Below are 21,284 nucleotides of genomic sequence, written 5' to 3' on the forward strand. Positions count from 1 at the left end.
AATACAAGGAACGTCTCTTCCTACATCATCTACATTATCGTTATTCAAAAAATATCTGAAAAGGACTTTAATTAGGAACAATGTATAACACTTGGTGGATGTCATTGTAATGCATCTCAATCTAACAAACATTTCCATGTAAATTGTACATTATACATTTTATTTACCTTTATACTCTTCATATTTCTGTATGTGTGCAAATACAAAAAGGGAAAACAAAGGAGCGCTCAAAAGACAGTAAATAGACACAAACACAAAATTGGAAATATAAGCTAGCCACTAATACGTTTAATTCATAAGGTAGCAATATGTCAGGGTTGAGTTCACATCAATGGAAGGTTAACAATGACTTCGCCATGGCCGCCATCTTTCCCTGATCTCATTACCTGTTTTAGGTGCTATACTTGACCTGAACCACAAGCCTGTTCGTGTCTCGTTTGAACGTCTCGACATGACAATATGAGGCTGATGAGTTTTAATCATGAATCTCACACCCCGGTCCGCCCAGCGGGGGAACACGGAAAACGTCCGGCAGGCGAGAAAGAAAGCACGCTTGCTCTTTTTTCCCTTTCTTATGTTCTGCTATTCTAACTTTCGGGTATCTCATCTCCTCTCCTCTCCGGCCTGTCAGGAGTAATACATGTGTGACCTAATGGGCTGCTGTGCTAAAACCTTAAAAAAAACAAAACTGAACCGCCGCAGAGCGTCTCTGGCATCAGCCCCAGTCTCAGAGAAAATATCCTCGCTGCCAGCCACCGACTACTCGAATCAAGTGAAGACAGAGCAGGCTGATATCAGGGATGAGGGGGCGCAGAGAGCCTCTTACAAGTGATCTTTCTTTCTCATTGCTGGTGGAGAAGAAAAGTGTGTGGGTGTGAGCACATGCAAATGGTTTGGGGAGGAGCAGACGAGCAGACAGATTGAATTGAAACATTCCTGAAGACAGTGAAGCAAAAAAAGATGTAGTGAGGCAGGAAGGCTCCGGTGCAATCTAAAATATTCACTTTAATGGGATGAAATGCATTTCGAAATGTAGGAAGTTTCACATTCAGTTACATTCTGCGCAACAGCATTCACATACGGAGCACATATTTGAGTGGTTGTCCATCTCATCGGTTCCTCCAGACCTTGTGAACATCTATGATATGCAGCTGTCTGGTGTCGGAGCAGAACGCTGGTAAAATGGTTTACAAGCTACCATCGAGTAGCTTGTACGTGTGCTATGAAAATACACAGTGTGCAGAATAAAGTCCGCAAAAAAAAATTGGAGAAGAGATTTGTGCACACATTTGCCCAATCAAAGTGAAACAAAATGTATTCGCAATATTTCAAAGAAATACTTACGTACTGGCTCCTTTGTTGCTCCTCTGCTAGCTATTGTGTTTCCATTTGGTCCGCTTTAAATTGGGAACCAGATTAAAAAGAAGAAAACGAAACAGCAGCATCAATTTCCCTTTGATTCGGAGTCGCCGACTACAGTTTGTGAACGCACCATTAGAGACCTAAACTTAGTTGTTCTTCAGTCACTGATTCCTTCCCCAAGTTTTCTTCAATAATCTAGAAGAACATCTGGGCCGAATCTGGGCTGCTAATTAATTTGAACCGAGGGAGCTGCAAGTCTCGTTGCAGATAAAGAATGACTGGGGTGGGATGAGATGGGCTCATTACTCCTGAGTCATTGAAGACTCATTACAGATGGATAAATGATTTTTTTGCAGAGGACAATGGATGATCGCGGTCATGCTTGACAACAACCACATTGACTCGCGGGTGGAAGTGAGGAACAAACAGCCGCCTCCTGTGCTAAAGACACATGTTTGCAGATCCATCCATCCACGCAGACCTCCTGCCAACACACACTTTGTCACTCTATTAAAACGTCTGACTTCCTCTTTTTGCTCGTGTCATGATGACTACGACCTCTAGATGGCTTTGTTACTTGAACGTAACATATGTCGCTTCGGGGCACTTCCTGAAGTCAAGTCTTTTTTCTTTTTTTTTTTGTTGTCGCATCAACGTCAGAAATGAAAAATGTGCCTTTAAAGGGCTTCACGGTCTTTAGAGCACACAGCACTCTTTGTCCTTTTTGACCATCAGATAATTAGAAAATACTCCCCAAACAAAAACCCTAATTAAAGCACAAAATCAACATTTGTATATCAATTACTCACAGAATTTAAAAAAAAACAAGGGTACACGTCAAACGACAACTTTACATAAGCAAATCTGATTGGTCAGGTTTTGCCTTGTCGTTTGTTATTGGCCCGTCCTCTTTTTAAACTTCATGTATCTTTTAGAAAAGGTGTAGAAAAACTAAACAAAAGTGTTGGTTGAGAGACATTTGACTTTTGCCTCCGGTCCAGTGCTGTTAGTGGTGCGCAGTGTGGCCGTGTAGGTGTCGGAGTACTAAAACTTAGTGGAGAGTGAGAGACACGGTTTCAGCCTGCTTGGTTTTAGTGGTCGTGAAGAGAACTTTCAGTCCTCTTTCTATTTTTTGCTGCATTGTTGAATTCCACAGACAGCAGGGAAGCAAACAAACAAGTCAACGAGAGAGAGAGAGAGAGAGAGAGAGAGAGAGAGAGAGAGAGAGAGAGAGAGAGAGAGAGAGATGCAAGCAGCTAGCTGATTCAGCGTGTACCTCCCCCAGCTGATCTTAGAGAATCCTTCATGAATTCAAAATATATTTACCGCTGTAATGCGCTCTAATGTGCGTGCTGAGATGAATAAATGTATTTTGAGTTTGAGTTTTTGAAACAGCAGCCTGTTGTTGTTACCGTTTGACCTTTTTTTTAAAGGCTAATCGGCAAGATGCCGCGCCGACGGTCCTGCAAATTTGGAGAGTGCGACTTGGCCTCCGTGGGGATTCATGCATGCAGGAAATGGATTGAACCCAGATGAGTTGTTGTCAAATGTATTGGTATAAACAGTATTATCGGTGGATATTTCCACCAAAATAGTCTAAAAATGCATAATTTATTGGGGGAAACCAATCAGTTCTTTGTACCATACAACAAACTGGCACACAACTCATGCAGTATGGCACAAGTCTCATGTATCCAGCACCAACCCATGCATCGTTACTGTCACACCTATGCCTTTCTGCCATGTTTACGGCACGGGTGTGAAAATAAAAATGTTGCTCTGCCAATTTCTGAGCTGACTGCATATCGTGCTGCTATATCATGCTAAACTCTTCAATTATGGGAAGCCTCGTGCTCACCGGTCGATCCATATTATGATCATTACCGGCAAAAAAAAGGTAAAATCAGAATCTTAGTTACAGCAGCGGGGTGAAACTCGGATCAATAAAATCAATTCCAATTCCATCACGCCGCGGCGCAGCAAAAACTGCAAGGTCAGTTTTAAGAATGTTTATGTAAATAAAAGAAGAAAAAAAAAAAATAGGCCAAAGGGGAATATCCAAAGTTTTAATGAGTGAGAGATGAAACTTTAAAGAGTTACCAACTGGGAGTATTTGCAGACTTTGTGGCGCGTGTACCCTTGACCGCAGTGAGATAAGACATTATCTGGCCCTCCTGTTCCCTGTACCTCCCGTCTTTGCTCCTCTTTCTGGTTTGTTTCCTTCAGTATACGTCCAAGTATTGGTATTTTGTTCCTCCCTCTTCCTACTCTATTTTTCACTGCCGCATCCAGCTCGTAAAAAAAAAAAAAAAAAAAAAAAAGAAGCTGGCTACCTGTTTAGAAAGCAGACACTGTCCTGACTCCCTCACAGAGAGATGCTTGTTTCCTGCCAAGAAGTCCACTTTTGAAGTTTTACTGTTGGTCAAATGTCACCTTCACAAGCTATTTGTGTTTCACATTTTATGACCGCTGGTGTCCACATCTGGAACACATGTGACGCGATTCATGAGGAATTTAGTTGCGTAAAAAATACCTTTTCTTTGTTTTCTTTAATTTCGTTTTTTTTCAAATTAAAATCCTTGTATGTTTACTGGTCGAGTCCCCTATCAAGTACAACTTACTTGATTTACTGCGGTATTGAAGGTGTTACTCGGTCACATCTTTTATTTTAGCTCAGCTCAAGGTTAGATCACAGGACCATGATGCCTCCCCTAAAATCCTCACATCTCGTAGTCATGTATTATACTTTGGATGCTGCACTTTCACACTGATTGGGTAATATGCTCATGTCTGGAAGACAAAATGCAGCCCGCTGCGCTCATGGCATTATAAAAACACTGGGCTGATTACAGTGTAGATCAAATGTGACTGGAGGATACACTGCGGACATATTTAGTTGAATAATGATCCTTTAAAAAAGGCCGAGCATGAAGCACATCAATGTTGAGGAACAGTCGTTTAGTCGGGATATAAATCTTGTTTAGACGCACAACAATGCTGCCGGGAAATACTCGAGGCGCCGTGTCTTAAAGGTGCTCTGTGGAGTCACGCATTAGCTTTTACGGTACACTATCATACACAATACGCTCAGAGATAGATCATAGTCTAATTAGAAATAAAATGCAGTGGCATATCAGGTGCGGAACAAACTGAAGTCAAACCACACTGGCACACGTCTGGTAATCATTTGAAACATCCCTTGTTGCCTTGTTGTTTGCCTCCAGGCTCTCTACGGTCCGTTGGGCGTTTGAATCTGGCCCGCCGAGTGTTCTAATTATTGTAATTATTATTTTTTTTACAATTTTTCAAATTATTATTACTATGAGGCCTGGCGGACATGACGTCAAACCGGAGGCGCGTTGCCATAACTGTCAGCAGGCAGTAACATTTCATTTTCTCAGCTGTGGCCCGAAGCCTAGTGTGCGGAGCGACTTAGCTGTCAGGGATAGAAACTTCAGTCAAGGTTTCACATTTATAAAATCACACCACAGAACTGCATGCTGGGAAGTCCTGTCAAACTCCGTCGCGGAGAGTACATACATGAGTTCAGGCCATTGGTCCGGCCCGCCACAATATTTTCTGCTCCTCATGTGGCCCCCTGGGAAAAATAATTGCCCAGCCCTGCTCCACTCGATCAGCGGTTATGACATCAGACCATCTAATGCTGTGAAAAAGTTAAATCACAGAGCCAATCGAACCAAAATCCAAAACACGTGGCCTACGGAAGTATTGGTCAACTTAAAGATCTCTAGCTAGTGAATAGCATTACCTGACGAAAGTGGCTAATTTTAGTGACTAATAACATACTGTGTGTATTTATTTGGCAACCAAATCTACTCATGAGTCCCGTGTGCAGCGCGTCACACGGGACACGACTGGAATGGGACTCAAACGGCCGGTAGTTGTGACGGTTGCTGCTACTTTCGTATGAACGCCGGCTAGCATGACGCGAGTTAGCTCCACGTTGTTTCTTCTTCTCTGTAGTTACTTCGTCGACTGATCATTCGCCTCCACAGCCGTGTGCAAATAGTGCAAAGGCTAAAAAAAAAACCAACATCAAACGAAATATGATAACATGCGCTTAATTAAATTCACAATTGTTCGACTTGAAAGCATTTGAGGCGCATGATTGATAGAAATGTGTTCTCGCAATTACAAAAGTGATTGACAGATGCATTGAAGCGTCCTCCATTCAAAAAAAAAAAAGTTCAGTAATCCATTGAGATGCGTGCATGAATTAGATGTGTCAAACAAACACACATCCAAATGTTTTGAAATGTTCTTTATGTCTGTTAGAAACGGCATATTGTGCATTCCATTGTAATTCAAATACATTTTAATTCAAATATAAATGAGGAGAGATAATATTATTCTTCCACTATCTGTTATCACTGAAGAACAGCCCACATCTTTGAATATGGACACAATAAGAACTGGATAACTGGCTTATTTTCTTTATAACAACTGGTTCGGGGGGGATTTTTGCTATTGTGTGTCGGCTGTGCGTGTTTGAAAGAAACGCGGAATTTAATTACTCATGCGACAATAGACAGCACCTGTAAAAGTATCATCCGTCATAATAATTGACAATAGCGAAACTTTCCCTGGAATATTTAAGAAATCAATACACTGTTACCGAAGGAGTTTGATCGGTCCGCTCCGACTGTTGGGGACTCTGAGCAGCCGCATCAATATTACTCCGCGAGCCGGGTTCCTGCTCCTGAGCGGTCGGAAGCGTCTCCTGTTTTCACAGATTTGCTCTCGCTGAAGCAGAGGCGAGTGCCTCGAGAGCCGGAGAGGCCATTTTGACATTGTGTGATAAGGAAAGAGAGCGTCACGGCGTCCCAAAATGCCTCCGAAAATCAAATTTGTGTGATCAATTTTCGTTTAAATCCAAAACTGCACATCCCTTTTGAAGGAAACACATTCCTGAGGCGGACACTCGGGCACCTTCATTCTGTAACTAGTTACTAGAGTGATGCTGCTCACTCTCGAAATACAACAAAAGAAGTCCCTGCGCTTGTGTGCACATCAAACGGGTCGCTTTGATGAGTTAATCTGAACATTTTACATTTCTTCGGTCCATAATTGCTGTATCAACTCAATATTTTAACATTGTGTATAGCTGTGTTTTAAAAAAAAAAAAAAAAAGCCTTTCTATGTCTTTTGGTTGGTTGTCGGTTGTCAGTCAGGGTAAGCTTCCTTTGACTCAGAACAAGCTCAGTCCTTATCAGGTTGCAGCTCGGTGCTGAGGGTTGACCTTCAGACACCTCCCCCCCCACACACACACACTCTCCTCTCATCAAAGGAGGAGACGATAAGAACTGACTGTGTAGTGATAGAAACCTTCCATGGCCGGTCCTCCTCATGCACTCAACTCCCCCGGCCCGCAGACTGGCCGGCTCTGTTATGGGGACTCCCCCAGCAAGAGATTTACTGCATCGCTGCTCATCATGGGAGTAAAGTAATGAGGGGGGGGGGGAGTAGTGATGGGGGAGATTGTTCATAGCACCATATCAAAAATGAGACAGGACCTTGAGGTCAAACACACAAAAGGCTGACAAGGGGTCAGCGGGCTGTCGGATAAAGCAATAACGACAAAACCAAACCTTTGAAGTTGAGCTTTTTACCTCACTTTTTTCCTTCTTTTTTTTTTTTTAAATGAGAAAAATAAATCAAATAGGCGCAAATGCAAACTAAAAACACTTAACAGGGTGGAAATTGCTTTTGTTTGAGCAGTGGCCTCACGTCAGCAGCTCTCTTGGCACCCTGTCGAGTGAAAATTTCTTTTTGATGCAAAGAGAGTGACAAATTATGACCGGGGCCCGCATTTGAATTTTGGTGTGCCGCCAGCCCTGTGAGATGGCAGTCACTCACCCATCTGGTTGCAGCACTTGGTGTTGGTATGTTCCGTTGGAGTGGGATGCAATTAATGTAACCTACAAAGGCTGGATTTGTTTGTGCTCATTGGGTTGGCCCACCTGCAGCTGCTTGGCAGGAGACCGTTCTGAGAGTGGCAGTCAGGGGAGATGGCTCCTTCTCCGTGTGTTAATTAACCTGGAGGTGACTGCACAGAGAAGCGGGGTTTTTTTTTGGGGGGGCTGCGTTCTGCTGCGAAGGGGTTACCAGACTCCAACAAGCTGTGCTGTGTTAATGTGTTCTTATGTCAACTTTTGTTTACAAAAAGGTGCTTTCTCAGCTTGTCAGTTGAGGGCTACTTCAAATAACAGACATAAGCAATTAACCCCGGTAGAAAAACTTCAACCGTCACTTTGTATATGCCTGCAAAAATGTATTAAAAGCGCCAAAAAAGAGCATATGATGACAAGGAGCCTCGAGCCAAACCTCAAATTATGTTTTATATTTACATACTAGCAATTGATGTCAAGCTAACCCTCTAAATTGATTTACAGTTTGGCATCGTCATCAGCATTTATTTCTTTTTGCATTTCAATAGAGGGTGGACGCAGAAATGAGCTGTTGAATCTTCCTAAAAAGGGGACATAGCTCTCCTTTTGTTCACTTAGGAAACAAGGCAAAGCAAGGGGGGAGCTGGCAGAGACGCTGCGCTACAGCGAAGCAGTTTAGAGCAGGAGGAACAAATAGAAAGGAAAGTAAACTTCCACGAATCTAGCGCCCGAGAGCTCAAGACCGGCGCTATGGCAGAATCAATGTGCCGATGAGCGGATGGAGAACCGGTGAAGGGCTGTGGTCCAAGAGTCCTTTTTGCTCAAAGGATCCGAAAAGGACCTGAAAGTATATCAGTGGCCGCCATGATAAGAGCTCTTCCAATTTTCTAAATGCTTTAGGAAATGTGCTTTAATGCTGCATTTCTTATCTCCTTTCGCATAGGACCATTCTTTACCAAAGGAAAAGGAGATAATGTTGCTCCACAATTCCTCATATATATTCTCTCGGCACCACGGTGGTCTTTTCCTGAGTCCTTATATTCTCCTTTACATCTTACCTTGACGTTATGATGTTTTCCATTGAGGTCAAGGTAAAGTCACAAAGAAAAGTTGGCTTGTCGGGTTGATGGAAGGCAGACGAGGAGGAAGCCGAGTGAGAGCCGGCACAGATAACAGAAGAAGAGGGAAACACAAAGAAGAAACAGGAGTTTGGTCACAACAGCGATAATTACTAAAAAGTAATGATGCTTCACCTATTTTATACTGTAATGTCGTGTGAACTTGTAAGCATATCTATATATATGTTTTCTTCTCAATACATTCACTACAATCTACTTTGACACACAATGTCCACCCCTATTCCCTAACCATCGATTCCTGTACCTACATATTTATTCTGGTATTAAGTTATTTTTTTTCATGTCCAAAATAATTACACTACCATTCCTAACATTTTTAATCTGAAGCATAACAGCATTCAAAGAATACAGGTGTTCATTTTGATGTAATTGCCAGTGCGGTAGGTATACCCTGCATTGTCAAGCATCTTTTAATTTCCCAGCAAGACCTGTCGGATATGGGCCCCGCAGTGATGGTGAGTGGGAGCTCTGGGAGGTGAGAGTGGGCCGGTGAAGAGCGACAATCACACTGATTTATACCCTTGTGGGTCATTTTCTGAGGAATGTGTCCTGTACTTAGCGCAGATGACTCACAGCCACTCCGGTGTGTTTTTTATGTTCCACAGCAAGAGAGCCCTTCCCAGAGATACTGTACATCTCTGTAACAATACAGCACAAGTGTCAGCTTTATTACAGTATCAACAAATCTAATGTTACTTCTGGGTTGAACAGTAAAAGTTCGGCATCGTCTGCTGAATTTCTGTACTTTTCTCTTAGTTGGTTGTTTTCTTTTCCTTGATAAAAACTGCAGCTTGCCGAGTGCCCCACGGTCCATGATGCCCAGGCACCATCTACCATCAACTAAATCTAATATTTACGAACCCACACTATTATAAGACGGACAGAGCAACCAACACAAAGTATAAAGAGTGAGCTGGAGGGGAGGCAAACAAAAACGCACATAAGTTCGGTACTTAACACATTTTGTGGTTTGGTAAATAAACTTGTACTTGTACTTGTATAGCGTCTTTCTCCCCTCTAAGAGATTTGAGTCACTCATTCACACCCTTTCATGCGCTGCTGCTGATACTGATGGCGACCATGCAAAGTGCCACCTGCCCCTCTAATCAGTCATAACCATTCCTACATCCACAGGCACCGCCTACGGGAGCCATTTGGGTTGAAGTGTCTTGCCCAAGGACACATCGTCATGGGCCAGTGGAGCCCATTGAACCGCCGATCCTCCGAGTGAAGGATAACCCGCTCTATCACCGAGCCACGGTCGCCTCTCTTCAAATCCAAACCACTTGATCTTTTCGTCAGACTCACTCGGCACCCTCGTTGCCTAAACCAAATAGTTCTGTTGCGTGAGTAAATGTGACATCGGTGTCAACCTACATTGTTTATTAATACATAAAGATTGTATGCATGTCTCGGGTGGAAGCGCTAACGCGCCGCGTCGGACACGTCCAAAGTTGACGAAAGAGGTGTACCTCTTGAAGCTGTAATTGACGAGTTAGGAGTGGAAATGTGTTGACAATGTATGTTCATTAAGCCAATGACTCACTTGACTGCAAGATCATAAAATAATGCATAACAGCTGTGGCTCGTGACATATTGATTTTCGCCGGAAAATAGTAACCACTGTTTCATAGGTTTGTGCTATTTTGCTCTAACGGTTACTTAGACACTTTATTTATGCTGTCTTATCAGCTGCAGCAAACATGCCCAGTGTCAAAGAGAAAAAACCAAACAAATTAATGTTTGCACTGTTTTGGACGTGGCAAGATTGGAAATTCTACATTCATGCACCGCAAATTGAGGCAATGGCACTGTGAGAAGTGAGAAAATTAATAATGCTTTCGCAACAGGCATTTGTATGCTGGGAATATCTTAAACACGTTGGATGTCGCAGATTTAAGCAGACACATTAGTTGTTCGCTGGAACAATTACCCCCTAAAAGGCCTCTCCAAACAAGCCATGCAATATGCATCATATTCTTCAGGCTAATGGTCCTTTGAGATTGCTGATTCTGTGTCCAGGCCCAGGGATTCGACACATTATGAAGCACGCACATCATTACTGTCCAAGCTTATTTAAACTGAAAAGAATCAACAGAGTTGTGCTGCCCTGCACGGCTTCAACACACTGTACCTTCTGTTTCTTTTGCCTTAAAAGAGAACGAACAGCAAAGGAAACTCAGCGTGTGTGATAAATGGAAGTTGCTGAACTTCCTATTGACTCACCCTCTGCTTTTCACAGCAGGTTTTTTTCTTTTGCAGGTTTCCTGTGGTTTTCAGGTGTATGAGTTTAGTAGCTCTGCTCACATCAACTTTCCACAATCACACACTGGAGCATTCTGCGGTGTGAAGCTGTATAGATCCGGTAATCAACACCCAAGAGATCGAGGTTTTACCCTCCTCCCGCTTTGAGGGCTTATTATCTGTATGTTTAGTGTTGGCCATAAAAACAGCAGTAGCCATCTTTTCTGGAACAGAAAGGGGAGACACAGATGACAGAGACCTATGGAAAGGAAAGGCCGATGAAAGAAGACATACACAGACTGTAAGTCAGTTCAAATTTGGAAGACTTGCCAATTTAAGGATCCAGCAATACGATAAAAATACTTCATTTGCTGAGGATATTGAGAAGGCGACACAGTTGTATCTCGGAGCAGCACCTTTTCCATAAGCATTGTCATGTATAGTCATATATAAAATTCATAGAGTAGTCGTACCCTAAAACTTCAATTAATAGCCCAGGTTTTTGTTTATTTCAATCTCTGAAGTTAACCGACGTATTTAGGATTAAATCCCTCTCGCAAAGATGGGAAATACCATCAAATCGTTTATTCAAACCAGTATGCTCCAATACTTGTATAAAAAAAAATAAGCTCACAAATCTGAATCATTCATTGTATTTCGCTCCGAGACAGTTAACAAGGTACATTTATGGCAGCCGGTATACAAACACAACACCTCCTTTTATCCTCTTAAAACCCAGCAGCGACAAGCCTGTTTGGCACACTGAAAAGAATAAAGGGTGGAAAGTTGGGGACACTTTTATTTTGTAGCCAGCAAGGTAACACAAACAAGCATCACAGTTCAGGAGGAGATAAATCATTGTTTGTGTCAGTTAAAGTACGGTCTTTGTTCGCCGAATGAAGACAAACAGCTTGGATTCATTTTTATAAGGTAGAATATTCAGAGAACTCAACTTTTGCTCTTTCCTTCTATATTTAAACGTTCTTTCTGATCTGACCTATCAAGCGCTTGTATTAACATATAGCATAAACAATCTGTTTTTTGCAAAAGTATGTAAAAGATCAGCGATGGCCGATGAGATAAAGTCTCAAAAAGGACTCCTGGTTGTTATTCAGCTACAAAGCGACGTATGTAACTCGTTTATGAACTCATTGACCAAGACTATTTTGCTTCTCTGCACATTACTTGAACATTCAATTTAGAGCGATTTTCCCCTCCGCTTTCTGTCCACGCAAATGTCAACTTTCATGTATGCGCATGTTTTTTCTACATCATTTGATGTATTTTGACCAAAGAAATGTCTGTAATTTGTCCAATACAAAAGGTCAGCGTCTAGAAATAACATGTTGCTGGAGAAAACTTGATGAGAACGGGCACTTGAGCAGCTAAGAGCGCTGTGTTATCTGGGAGATGTTTTGATTGGAAGAATGGAAGAAAAAAAAAAGAAGTTAATCTCTTCTTTTGAGCATGCGGCGATATTTTCGAGGTCGGCGATATTTCAGCAGGGGCCAATATATGAATGTCGACACCCAAAATTAAGAACACACCACCTACATAATAAATTAAAGTATGATCAAAGTATAAATTCCTCCTCTGAGAATAAATGCACAGGTGACAAACGGTTATGGATCGCAGACCAGTTTGTTGGTGATGAATGACGACAGTGAGGCCGTCTCCCCAACATCCTTCACCTCTGCAGAACGTAAATGGCTCACCAGAGTCCCTTGACAGTTTATCAGGAAGACATGTTCGGGTCACAAAGCACCCAGAAGGTCCTGCCCCTCCCTCCTTCCCAAACCACAAACCATTAGATCCTCATCATGTATCACTGCTTCAAGAAATACTACCCAACACAGGAAACTCTCCAGAGACAAGACAGTGTTTGAACTTCTTTTGCTTATTGTACAGACTATGGACCCAACTGTTTTTTTTAGTACCACCTGATTTTGGTCCATATCAACTGTTGGAGGCGTTGTAGGGACATTTTGTGCAGACATTTGTGGCACACAGGATGAAACGTACTGACTTCGGTGACCCGCTGACCTTTTCTCTAGCACAGTGTTTCTCAAACTTTTTCTGTCACGCCCCACTTTGGAGGAAGCAAAATGTTCGGGCCATACTGCCCCAACAATATTGGAACAAAATGTTTCAACTTTTTGAGACTCCTCCATCTGTGCGTTTTTTAACTCATCGATTAAAGAGAATTGAAAACCAGATTGCTCCATCTGACAAAAACTAATAACATCTGCAATCACTTTGTTAAAACAATGCAAATAAAGTTATATATGTGCAAAAACACTCTCATATTTGGCAAAAAAAGATGACCAAGGAAGCCGGTTGGGTCTCTGTTTTCTCCCCAAAGTTTCATGTTGAAGTGTCCTTGAGCAAGACACTGAAGCCACAGTGCTTCACAGCAGCACAAAGCTCCTTAATAACTAAGGATGATGGGTAAATGCAGAGAATAAATCCCCCCACTGTGGGATTAATAAAAGATTCTTTAATTATTTTTTTTTTTAAATTTAAGAATCTGCATCTCCCCCTGCGCCCCACCTGTAATACCTCGGCACACCACTAGAGGGTCACGCCCCACAGTTTGAGAACCACTGCTCTCGCGTCACCATGACACTGAAATTAACTACTGAGTGGCTTTTTTTGACCTGACTATGCTAGCACCAAGCAAGTGGTGCCATTTGGCCCGAGAATTTGGTTGGATTGATTACAAACACAAACGTATTAACAGGACTGAATAAATACATTTAAGAAAACCAATCACATGCCATGCACATGCCATGCATGTGCAAAAATGTCCCTTCAAGTCGATATGAATCTATTTGGAAGGAGAACACTCTCACCCTAGGGTCCCTTTAGCTTGCGTGGAGCTTTCTTTCACATGTCACATGATGGACCTGAATGTCCATTCATCACCCTGGAAACCGCAATTGGCCAAACAATCCCACCTCAGGTTCCACTCAAACTGCAATTTGCGTCAGTCACGCTGTGGTCGATGTTGTTAACGTGTACAATTACTTGTTTTGTCTCTGAGCACTTAAAAAGGCCCGTGTTGGCTTAAAAGCTGAAGTTCATACTTGAACTTGGAAACAGCAGTTAAAGCCGACAGTATGGCCACAAGGTGCGACGCCTGTTCCTGTTTTTCCTGCCCTTCGGTTAAAAAGGAGCAGTTGCCAGGACCAATCAGTCTGATCAGTTGCAGCTGCACCTTTGCTTTCAAGGGAATGATTAATATGCAGCTGGTGCGCTACTACTTTGCAAACAGTCTTGACATCAACCAATCATCCTTATTTAGATGGACTTTATTTCCCTAAAAGAACTTTGAACGGATTATCATGACGGTAGCTGACAGCTCCCCTGCTATAACTCTGGTGTATATACAATGCTCCTCCAAAGCCTCTGAAAGAGACCTCGTCACATTCTCTTCTATTATTTATGGAACTGTATGCTATTTAAATTGACTTTTTTTTATTTTATTTTTTTTACGTTTCAGTGCATTTTTGAATGCTGTTGTAATGGAGTTGTTCCCCTTGTGAAAAGGACTTTACATTGTGTTTCTAAGTATATTCAAATAAACCTTCCTTCACTTGACAGGAGGCACAAGTGTATTTTTTATATGCCAATATTGCACAGCACTTTCCTCTCGTCTTGTGTGAACACAGATCGCTAACACATTTTTATTTACTGTGTTATTTAGTTTACAAAACTGTAGGATGGCAATGTATTGTGGCATAATTGAATAAAGGATGCATACAACAACAAAATGGAATGTCGATGCTGCAGTGGTCTTCATCAATTCAACCCTTTTAAAAACTGTTGTCTTGCTGCATAATGAAACTCAGTTTGTCAATTGACTGAACAGGTGAATGGCCATAGAAATCCATCTGAATGATTGTAATGCACATGTTACAGAAAGAGACAAAGATTGTTTTCCCTGCAAAACCACCTCCTTGTATTTCTTTATTTAAGCTCTTGGCCATGGCTAAGTGTGAAGAGAAAAGCACAGAATCCGCCCGTGGAACAGACCCAGCGCCTCACACTGGGGGAGGCGAAAATGAACAACAATGCTGTCTTTCTCTATCCAAAGCACCAGAGCCAATTTGGCTCAATGTCCTTTTGGCTTCTGCTCTGGCCATCCAGCCATTCCTGAGTACAGAGCCCTCATCTAAGAAGTGTATTATGGTCAACAGAATGGTTCAAATATAGAGCCACTTGAGAAGGAATTCAGCATTCGAGGTCATTTGTATGGGGGCCGTTGGCCAGCCAGGTGTGCTGTAACTGGGATTGAACTAATGAATGCGTGACAAAACATTTTCCGCACTTTTTCCAAAAACTGCAAAGAAAAATAAAGATACCACTTTAAAAGACGTTAAGCTTAGCTGTATATAACAAGTGGACAAAGTCGTTATTGGACTGCAGTTTTTATGTTCAGCATTTTGGCCTTTGCCATCTTGTATTTTGGCAATCGCTGGCTTGACTTTTGGTCACCAGTCAACAGAAGTGAACATATTTGGATCGCAGATGAGTGAAGCCATGGTAGAGAGGCTGTATACGGCTCTGGTAGCGACCTGCCAATCACAAATTAGCCACGCAGTAGAGCATACCTTTCTTTCTGGGCTATTGTTTTACTCCAAATAGAACCATCATTTACTAAATGAACATCATGTTGTATTGAAGAAGACTTGAAACTAGCAATTGAGACCATAAACTCATGTATACACTTACTGAGGTAAGTAATTGAATGAGAACTACGGTCATTTTCTCATAGACTTCCGTACAATCTGACTTATTTTTGTAACCACAGGAGTCGCCCCCTTCTGGCTTTGAGAAATAATGCAAGTTTAAGGCGTCACTTCAGGCAGGTTTTTTGATTAGATCTTTGTGAAATTTTCTTTTATATATACATAGGTTGAATACGTAATAAACTCGGACACACTCCAACACTGTCTGTAATAATACCTCATTACAAATGTTTCCCATTCTGTGTCACATCCAACAATGTTGGGTGATAATTGCATGTTACGGTTCTGTGTAAAGAAATCCATGACAATTCTATGCGTCTAGTGAGGTTTGTGACCCACCAACATGCTTCTGGCGACATCCTCCACTGAGATCAGTGCCGCTGAGACTTTCAATAAAATGAAAAATGAATGAGCGAACGTTTGACTCCGTGTCCTCTCACAAGGGAGATGAAACAGCCACCTTTCCCCTTCCTTTCTGATGGAATGACCTTAATGCAACCTGATCCATGGGGCTGTTAGCTCGCATGTTATCTCAGGGTCAGACATTGATTCATCTGTGTATTTCACACACGGGTACTATAATGTATACAGTCAGAGTGAACTAGTCAAATAGGAGAATTGAGAATAAAAGTAATGGAGAGATACAATCTTTGGTCACATTTTAGCTGGTTATTTATTGCCTGGTCACTCCAGAAAAATGGATGGATAATCTAGCTCCGCTAACTTGGTAACCGTGCTTTAGAAAGCTAGTTAGCTCTGTCATTGGACTTTTTACATAGTTGATAGTCTAAAGAGATGTGCATAGACGTCTGTACACAGTTTATAAACCATAATCGCTTCCTCCATGTTGGACTCTCCATCCCTCTGTTCCCTCAAAGTTCAGAACAGTTTCCTCTAAAATAAATGAAATCTTCACTGGTATCCAGAGGGGCAATTTGATTGTCTTATTGGACAATGGCAGGAATGTACGTGTCAAGGTTGCTCAAAGTTGCAGAGGCAGCAAGACATTTGCATGGATTCACCTTTGAACTGATTGCATTTAATAATATTATTTGCTGGTGTTTAGGCCTTGTCATCTGTGGCCTTAACTATTCATCATATCATTTATATGAAATGATCTACACATCACAAAAAGTACGCCTTTTTCCCCTGACATAATCTAGGATTCTACTAACGAACTCTTGAAAATCACTCAAACTCTGTTTGAAGGCTATGTCTTTGATTAGGTTGGCATGCTTCTATGATTTTTGCATGAGTTTCCTAAATGTCACCTCTTTTATAAGGTTATCTGAGAAGAACTTAAGTGTTCTAAAGTTTGTGATGTCTTGCTGACTAGATTTGAAGGCATTTTATGTTCTCTGAATAAGACCTTATCATCCTTTTGAGGAGATGTGTAAGAAGTGGAAGTGGTTTATGGTGCAATAAAGCCTGTGAATGTCATCATCGCCTACCCACACCAAGGTAAAAGACCTTGCATTATGGGGGCCGTAAAGCCCAAAGGGATTCTCGAAAGACTCTTTAGTGACGTAAGGTCAGCCAGACGGACAGTCATACAGCAAATGCTGCCATTGTCGTTAGCCTCAAAACTTATATAAAAGCTATAGTTTTAAAAAACATACACAAATGATTTGGAATAGTTTAATCAAAACATACTTGTACCACAAAATACTGATATCTAAAACATCAAGGCACTTTGGAAATATGTCTTTATTCTGGTTAGATTAAATTACATTGTTCCAAAGAATACAAAAGTTTCGAGAGATACATTTTCACTTCATTCTGAGATCATGCACTGCAACATTTTAATCATATTCTTACTTTGTCTAGTGCTCCAAAACCCAAACATAATTTCCTGCAAACTCTCTGCAGGACAATGCACAGGTAAGTTAATAGGAACTTTGCCTTCAGCAATGAAAACACCGCTCACCGGCAGGCCATCAAATGTCCTCCACATCCTGACAACCTGCACCCTCATGGGTGGCGGTTACATTGTTAAAGAAAAAACATTGTCACCCAAGATCCTGCTACACCATCCTCAGCTGCATTAGTCGGGATTCAGTTTGTCTTCCTCCTCTTTTGTTCGACCTGGATCGTGTTCTGTCTGCCGGCTCATAGCAGAGTTCATCGGCAGTCAGAGATCCGAATAGGTAACAGGACTCAGGAAAGAACAGGAAGAAATGTGTCCGAGGCGACCGCGGCTCCGTTTCCCCCGAGGACACGAAGAGCTCGTTCTTAAAAATATATTTTAAAATCTAAATAGTTGAAAATCTTTAATATATTACGACAACGGGATTACTTTGAAGTTCAGGTTACTGACACCAAACTATCAACTGCTTCACAATTAATTCATAAAATCTACAGACAGAAAATCGGCCCGCATTTTATTTAGTGACAACACTCCCATAATGTAGTTTAAAAAGTAGAAATGTTATTCAACAATATCTAATGACACACAAGAGAACCATAACCCAGAAATATTTACAAAACAAATGTTGAAGGAAATACATGTCATTCACTCTTAGAGTCACTTTAATTTACTGTCAGTGGAAGCGATTTTGTTTGAAGTCAAACGCATCTAAAATTATTTATTTCTTACTCAGACAGTATCGTTTGTGTTTTATGTCTAAATTACAACTCAGCAGTAGGGAAAATGTTGGCAGCTACTCTCAGGAGAGGTGAACAAACATTACTTCAGAAGAAGGATGGCACATAACTACAGGGAGTTTCTATCCTTGAGTGTGTTGACGTCTGAAGGATTTATTGAGTGAGGATGAATATGCTGTTCTCAACATCCATCTCTAAATGTGACACGGTGGAATAAAGAGGTAGGTCTAACTCACAAGGGAAGTCTGTGACACTGAGAACTGAAGAGTGTCATTAAAAGCCAGAGTTTGGCTCAAGCTGCTGAAGTAACGGCTGACTGAACGACCGGTCCAGAGAACATTGTTTTCTACACTGAACTGGAAAGATGAAGATAGAGAGAAGATACTTCCAGAGTACTTTTTAAACTGTCATCACTAAACACATTGTAAAAGTAACTTGTCCATTTACCATTCACACACATTGAGGAAATAGTTTGTCCAGTTTGCTGACGTGCTAATTTAGTAGAATCTTAGCTTAGCGAGTTAGCATCCAAACCTTTTGTAATACCAAACGGGCTGATTTGCCTCCGTCCAGACCTTTGAATCCGCCCACTTCATTGATTTTGCCTTGTCTGATACTTTTAGCACCGTGACGTCTTACAACGGTTTCTCGGTTAAAAAAGGATCGACAAACGAGCTCTGCGGCGGGATTAACGATCACCAAACAAGGCCAGGGGCAGGGCTAATGTCTCTAGCCACTCTTAAAACCAGTGACCTCAGTGTTCGCTTCAAACGCCGGCAGATGCATCGCTATTTAGTGATTGGTTTCCCCCCCCCCCAGGAAAATGAGCAATGTCAGGCTGGAAAAGGGAACAAGGTGACAATTCTGTCTGATATCAGGCAAGAAGCTTCTGGGAATGTCGTTAGTATTGCAATTATTTGGTCATGAACTAAATTATTGGATAAAGTCCAAATTCTGACAGTCAGAGGATCCCCAAAGGTTATTAGAATTCATCCCGTGGGGACGATCAATGTCTTGCCAACTTGGTGACTTTCTTCCTAGATTTAGCAACTTTCAAGAACACTGAAGAAAAAAACAGTTAGCAACGAGTCCCGCAACTTTTTCTCTTTGGACTGACTATGTTCGGTGGAAGGAGGACGCCGGCAGCATGTTCAGTCGACCAATCAGCAGCCAGACAGAAGACTAAGCTGGGAATGACCGCACCAAAAAAAAAACAATTAGAGATCCACACTGTTAGTCTGGGATTCTTACTTTCTATTTGTTTTTCTTGTAAATGAGTTCAATTTACTTTGAAAGTAAAATTTTCCTTCACAAAATAGACTGAGTTTATATGAAAAAATATTCTGGATCTTCATGATACTTCAGTTCCACAGTTAGTACAGCGGCCTACTTAAAAATATTTTGAAGTGGGAGGTTGACTTAGATACATTTTGATGAGACGATAACTTCAACAGTATTTGTAGCTGATGTTAACGTGTGAATCAATTCAGTTAAACTGGACAGTTTTTACAAGCTTGAATGTCATATAAATCACAAACAAATAAACAAACAGGACTTTATCACTTTTCAAGCAGGCTTCAGCTACTTTCCTTTGAAAATAGTTGGCAACACTATTTACACTTTCATGGCAATCCATTCAAAGATATTTCTCTATGAAACGTTAAAGGGATGTGAGTGCCGTGTGATGTAAATACAAAGCACAACCAGATTAAAACAGACTCAGAACACATCAATGCTTCATGTACTCTACACAGATTGTAAGGATTACATATTAGAGAGTTCTTGATGTGATTTCTTTTAACTTATTTCCACAAAAAAACATTTCAAAAAAAAAAAGCTGCGGGTGTTTTTTTGATGAATGCACTTGGTCATTGATGTCATTTCAAAAAGCAAGCTAGCAGCTTAGATGAGTTCCTCTGGTTCTGGTTGTGACTACAACCATGAAGCTTACGTGACATGAGAAAACGCAACGAGAGCTGCTGGTGTTGGTAGTGAGAAATGGTTACACTACTTACACTGCTACAAATGATAATTTTGTATGATTTTTCTTTTTGTGATTAAAAATGAGCAACCTTAGCAAGAGGAATATATATATATATATATATATATATATATATATATATATATATATATATATATATATATATATATATATATATATATGGTCAATATGGTCCATTGAGCAGATGCTTCTTTCCTGTGAAGTTGAAGGAGAGTTTGCCAGCTGAGAGCTGGCTAACTATAAAGAGGAGGAGGAGACTGAGTAGCAAGGCCATATACCACAGCCCGCAGCACTAAAGCACAGAAAGAAGCAGTATCCATCTAAATACTCCATCTGCGGAGGAGACAAATGAACTGCAGTTTTATAGCTTATCCTGCTGAGCCGGAACATAAGAATGTGCTGGAGGTTTTTAGAGAACCGATTGGTAGGAAAGATGGTGAGGGAAATGCTGACTTGTAGGGAACGAATAAAAAAACTCAAAACCAAACAAACTTTGCTGAACAAAACGGAGAGGTCTGGCTGGTTAAAAGGCCGTAACCTTTTGATCAGAAAACGCTGAACACACTTTGACGTTCAAAGCCTCATTGTCATATGCCGAAATTACAGATAACTATCAACTCAAAATCAAGCAGCGATGTCTGCAGGTAATCGGCTCAAAGTCGTCATTTCATACATTTTTTATATTCTTGTGAAAAACAAAATGAAGCTGTCTTCAAACATAGCAGTCAACAGTCAGTGGTTGAGCAGTAGCAGTCGACTCAGCAGTGTTTGTACTGGTAGCTTGGTTAGCTGTTAGCCAAACACAGCACACTTTTGAATATTAAGCAGGTGACCTAAATCAAGTTGTTTTAGACAGTTAATCCAAAATAATTATTCCTGTGCCTCTCTCAAGACGTATACATCCTGCGAGCCACTTCTTCCCACTGAACCACGTCTCTCTCTCTCTTTACCCAAATGCAACATTTCGGATGTTAAACGCTAATAAGATGAATTGCTGGCTTCTCTTCAGGGGTCACCTGTTCGGCATTGGTTTTAACATGATAACACTGACTTTTAAAACGTGATTACATTGCCCGAAGCTATATTTAGAGTTCTCTTTGAGCCAGTGTGCAGTCTCAGATCCTCAGAAAGCTTTAAACCAACGGTGTTGAAAGACTTTGAAACAAGATGCCCGAATAGCATGAGGTCAAAGAATAAGTATCATATGTTAAAACACAAAGCCTTCTTGAACGTTATGTAATTTAACTATTTGTTATGTATTTATTATTAACAC

The sequence above is a fragment of the Clinocottus analis genome, unplaced genomic scaffold (assembly GCF_023055335.1).
Source record: "Clinocottus analis isolate CAN_PGR_092001 unplaced genomic scaffold, fCliAna1.0.p SCAF_22, whole genome shotgun sequence".
NCBI classification, from domain to species: domain Eukaryota; kingdom Metazoa; phylum Chordata; class Actinopteri; order Perciformes; family Cottidae; genus Clinocottus; species Clinocottus analis.